General features: G+C 39.1%; 1 long non-coding RNA gene across 1 annotated transcript; it reads right to left on the bottom strand.

Moving 5' to 3' along the window:
- Nucleotides 1–485: 485 nt before the first annotated feature.
- Nucleotides 486–3,807, bottom strand: LOC127641844 (uncharacterized). Its single transcript, XR_007970236.1, has 3 exons — nucleotides 3,527–3,807; nucleotides 3,316–3,369; nucleotides 486–566 (listed from the first exon to the last, which is right to left on the bottom strand). It is a non-coding gene; the product is annotated as an uncharacterized LOC127641844 (long non-coding RNA).
- Between the last annotated feature and the right edge of the window lie 1,826 nt (nucleotides 3,808–5,633).

The following is a 5,633-nucleotide window of genomic DNA, read 5'->3' as shown; positions in this document are numbered from 1 at the left end:
GCCCCTCCAACACCTAACTTGGTATGGTATCGCTCCCCCAGAGTATGTACTCACAGATGAAGCAGGACGAGTATCCTGTCGATCCTCATCGGGACTGAAGGAAATAGAATCGTCTACAGGATTGCAAGATAAAAAAAAGAACAACACGCGTATTCCCTGTGAGGTGTTGTATCTGAATAAATATATCTGATGAATGACTTAAAAGTCAACATCATAAAGAAGACAACATCATGCACACATGGACTTACATCACACTCTGGACAGAATATGGGCAACTGGCGTAGTGTTGGCCTGTCCCTCAATCTGATTTCCTCACCGAACTGAAAAAACAGAGAAGGGAAAATGAAAGAAAATTTGATTTGTTGTGGAATAAACTTTTTCAATAATAATGAGTGATACATGAATGACAGTAAAATGAATGATGTAGTCAAACTGTATACTCTTAATATTGAACTTCTAAATATGTACTTACATTACTGAAACTGCTGGAATTCTAGAGGAGTGTCTTCCAAATTGAACTGCTCCTCTTCCTGCTCTTCAGAGGCAGAGTGATACAATTCCAAAAGCTGATGTTCATACAGAAACGACAGACACAAAATTTGAATCAATGGCATTGATTGTGTTTGAATGGCAAATAATTAAAGTGATAAATATACTGGTTATTCTCTATTGCATGTATAAGTTATGCAAATGTGCAAAAAAAAAGAAGCCTGCTCCACTCTCTTTCTCAGTGTGACTCTGGAACTGCCAGTCATCTGTGAGCAAAGCTGACTTCATTCCACCCTTCATCACACAGTCAACCCTCAGGATCCTTGCACTGACAGAAACATGGATATGTCCAGAGGATACAGCAACCTCTGCTCTCTCAAACAACTTCTCCTTCTCTCACACCCCCTTGACACAACAGTAGGGGTTGGGGAACAGGTTTACTCATTCCAAACAACTGGACATTTTCACCACACTCTTCTTCTCTATGTAATAATAATTATTTTGAATTCCAAGCTATTATTACAATGCAACCCCAAAAATATACGTTGTTGTCATCTATTACCCTCTATGTCAGATGGCAAACTTTCTTGAAGAGTTGGATGTCCTGCTGTCCTCAAGTGTATGATAGGCCACTTGTGGTTCTTGGAGATTTCAACATACACCAAGACAAGCCACAGGCCACTGAACTTCATGGTCTTCTGGCCTCGCTTGACTCGGAAAGACTAAGCACTACATCAACTCACAGATCATTTTTACATGTAACTGTACCTACTCAAATATTCTTGTTACGCCTTTACAGGTCTCTGATCGCTACTTTGTTCTATTCAAAACATGACTCTCCCATTTATATTAAAACAGACTCAGCATTTGGTTTCCTTTCACCGTAAACTCCGTTCTCTTTCACCCTCGTGCTTTTCCACTGCTGTCTCTACTTCTCTTCCCCACACAAAATTTATTTTACAGCTCTTCTGTTTCTATGGTCTCTCCTCTGACTGACGTTGATGTCTCTAAACTCCTCCTCTCCAACCACCCAATCACCGGTTCCCTTGACCCCATTCCTTGCCACCTTCTCTAGGCCATCTCTCCGTCCATCCTACCTGCACACACATAATTAACACATCTCGACTTATAGACACTTTTCCCACTACATATAAGCAGGCTCGAGTAATCCCACTACTGAAAAAACCTGCACTTAACCCCACACAAGTAGAACACTACAGATCAGTCTCTCTTGTCCCTTTCATGGCACTTGAAAGGGCAGTTTTCAATCAATTCTCTGCCTATCTCTCACAGAACAAGCTGCTGGATGACAATCAGTCAGGCTTCAAAGTGGACACTCCACCGAGCCTGCCCTGCTGTCTGTCACTGAGTCGCTGACACAGGCGAAAGCTGGATCCAGATCATCCATTCTGATTCTGCTGGACCTTTCTGCAGCCTTTGGCGCATTAAAACCATCAGATCCTACTCTCCATCCTCTTGTCTCTGGGCATTGCAGAAACTGAGCTTGACTGGTCCAATTCCTATCCCTCCGGTTGGTCTTTCAAGGTAGCCTGGAGAGGTGAGGTGTCCAAGCCACATCAGCTACTTACTGGGGTACCTCATGGCTCAGTGCATGGGCCACTCCTCTTCTCTATATACACAATATCACTGGGACCTATCATTCAGGCACATGGTTTCTCCTACCACTGCTACGCTGTTGACACGCTAACTCTACTTGTCTTTCCAGCCCGGCGATACCACAGTGGCTGCTCAAATCTCTGCCCGTTTGGCAGACATCTCTGCCTGGATGAAGAAACACCACCTGCAACTTAACCCAGCCAAGACCGAACTCCTTGTCCTTACAGCCAACCCTGCTGTTGAACACAACATCACCATGCAGCTGGGTTCAACTACAGTAACTGACTTCCAAAATGGTCAGATATCAGAAACTAAATTTCACAGACCACACCTCAAAGACATACACTCTACAATACCAGTAAGATTAAACCCTTCCTCTCTGAACTTGCCACACAACTTCTTGTTCAGTCACTTGTCATAACTAGACTGGACTACTGTAACACTCTCATTACAGGCCTCCTGCATGCACAATTATACCCATGCAAATGATCCAGAATGCAGCAGCACATCTGGTCTTTAATGAACAAAAGAGAGCATGTTACACCACTCCTTGTCTCTCTTCACTGGCAGCCAGTTGATGCACATATCAAATTCAAGGCTACGTTCCCATCTGCGGTCGGCTAAAGAATGTACGCCTTGTTGTACCAACAAAAAGAGGCACCAAAACCCTGTCCCGGACTTTCGGCTTCATCGTTCCACTTTGATGGAATGACCTTCACAGCTACATCTTTTAAGCTGACTCGCTTTCTGTCTTCAAAAAACACATCTTTTTCATGAGCACTTATCCAGTCACTACAATAATAAATATTGTTGCACTTTAATCTGTCTTGAATATTACTATTCTGATCCAAGTGAAACTTTGTAATACGGCACTTTTCGTACCACTGCCTCCTTAAAATGATTAAGCTTATAATGTATTCCTCTTTTGTAAGTAAGCTTTGGATAAAAGCATCAGCCAAATGAATAAATGTAAATGTAAGTCCAGTTAATAGAAAATGAAAACTTCAAACAGCATATAGTTTGATTTCAATTTAAATATTGCTTTTCACAATGCATTTGTTTCCAAAGCAGCTTTTCAGCTTATATTTACTTATGTTAAATCTACCAGTGAGCAAAGGCAGTGGCAAGGAATGCAAGTAAATGTAATTAAAATAATGTCATTTTATAATTCAATAACATTATATTTGACAACAACCAACATCTACTCACAGGATAATCTCTGTCCTCATTAGGAACTGAAGCAGGAGGGTCAGGCTGTTGAGGCTAACAAAAAAGCAAAAGATCACCATTAAAATCTTTTTTCCTTGTGTAAGTGTGTCTTGTAATATAAGGTTGTATTGAATGCTGAAATGCAAATATAATGTGATTGTGCTGTCATTCCTAACACAAGCAAATTAACATCATGCAAACATGCGCTCACAGTAAAAAAAATGTCTTCATCCTGGCTTGAGGAACAAGGATTGATGGCTGCCTGCCTCTGCATGTCTGTCAAAAATCACAATATTTAATGTGTGTGTGGGTGTGTGCGCGATCATGTGTCTTATACAGTGCGTTTCGCTATTAACACATCATGTGTCAATCCTAATGAAGAATACACGGACAATTTGTACATGTATGGACATGCAATACATGCAACATTTTATATTAATGATGAACATTAATATTCGTTTTACGTATAGTATACTTTCAAGCGTTTACCGGTACCTCCAGTAAGTGGATATTATGTGAAACATCAGCGGAAGGGAAAGGAAGCGAGTAGGCGGAACCTGCTGCTGGCATCCGCCAATCATTAGTGTGCAAAAGAGACAGCAGCCAATCAATCCCAGAGAAGCGATTGACAACAGTAAACTGTTCAGCTCAGTGGTAGCGTTTGAAATAAAACATTATGACATTTAATAATAATAACGAATAACACATTCCTTCAATAATATGAATGAATAATTGACGTAATATTGTTTGGATTGTTGCATTACTTGTCTTGCACCCTGAATTAGATCATTTAAAAGTACAACTGCTAATAACTGAGCTTAAAAATTCAGAAGAAAGGCTAAAGAAAATGGTGGAAGAAAAGCCGTAGGATTTAATTTTATTAAATGGCTGAATATTATGTTTGCTTGGTTTTAGGCTCTTTTATTTGTTAGGCTACATTTTGTATTTATTTATTTGTTTAAAATGTTCATTATTTAATATATTATTTGTACACACTCACATAAACATACATGTTTACACACACACAGACACGCGAATATATTTATATATCCTTCTTCATTTGTTTTGAATATTAAACAGTTTGTTGATTTAACAAAATGAACAGTAAGTAATTTTGTATTACTTTCAGATTGAAGTAGTAATTAATAATTTGTACTTGAGAAAAACAGAGGGAGGGGGGTGGGTGGTCCTCAACAGTGTATTATAAAAAAATGTATCAATGTGTTTTTAACAATTTATAAAACGGCATTCTGAACAGTGCGCAATTCACAATTTTTCCACATGATGGTGGGAGATTTAATCGGGCATTTTCAAATGACATAACTTCTGAAAATCGGTGGCGTGGGGGAATGCAATGTTTCATAAATAATCATTATCATTTTATAACATTTAATCGAATAACTTCAGCTATTTTTGTCACTACATGGATGCTCACAAGTGTAATGATGTGCGCAAGACTTGGATGCGTGCTCACTACAGTTGCGCAATATAATACACAGAATACACGCGTAACTAAAGCTCATTACAAGTCTCTTCAGCTGAGTGCATGAAACGCTTATATTGAAACTCTTTTTATTAATATATACTCTCTCATATAACCACACAATGTAGATCAATATTACTAAACATTTACAACTGATTTGTACTTCTAGTTTCATGACATATGGACTTTCTAGCCTCTTTATTTGCTGGATATTCACAAAACAAGAACGAAATGCCTGTATGTATTACACATCCAATAATAGGCTACTGATGTAAAGTTTTGTATGAAAACCCTTTCAAGCATCAAACAATTAGAACCATAGACTTTTAAAAACTGAAACCGCTAAAACTTTTCCAAAAATGGAATTCCCCTTTTTGCTCAAATAATAATAAAATTCGAGTAGGCTATAGCTGCCCTGTTAATGTCAGGTCCCATCCAAACGCTTTCAAATGGTTGGATATATTGTCACAGCAGTAGGCTACTTAAAACGGGATTTGGGTGCTCAGGTGAGTGGGGCCAGACCTTCAAAGTGTGGCTATCTTCAAAAGCTATAGTGCAACAGGTGCGAAAAATAGTAAAACGCTCTAAATTAGGACTACATCACAACGAACGCCGCCTAATGCAAGAGAAACTTCAAGAGAGACTCGTTTTTTTTTTTTTTAAGAGACTCGTTTGATAAGGTCACGCCAAGGTTCGATGACGTCATCTGAACTTATCCTGACCTTTTAGAGACCTTTTGAACTTCAGCTGACGTCACTGTTAAATCAATGCGGAGAAACGGAGAAGAAGCTCGTCATCACTGTAGAAATACCAAGCGTACTGTACTTCTAAAAAT

Source organism: Xyrauchen texanus, unplaced genomic scaffold, assembly GCF_025860055.1.
Source record: "Xyrauchen texanus isolate HMW12.3.18 unplaced genomic scaffold, RBS_HiC_50CHRs HiC_scaffold_190, whole genome shotgun sequence".
NCBI classification, from domain to species: domain Eukaryota; kingdom Metazoa; phylum Chordata; class Actinopteri; order Cypriniformes; family Catostomidae; genus Xyrauchen; species Xyrauchen texanus.
This window is presented reverse-complemented; position numbering and strand designations above follow the sequence as displayed.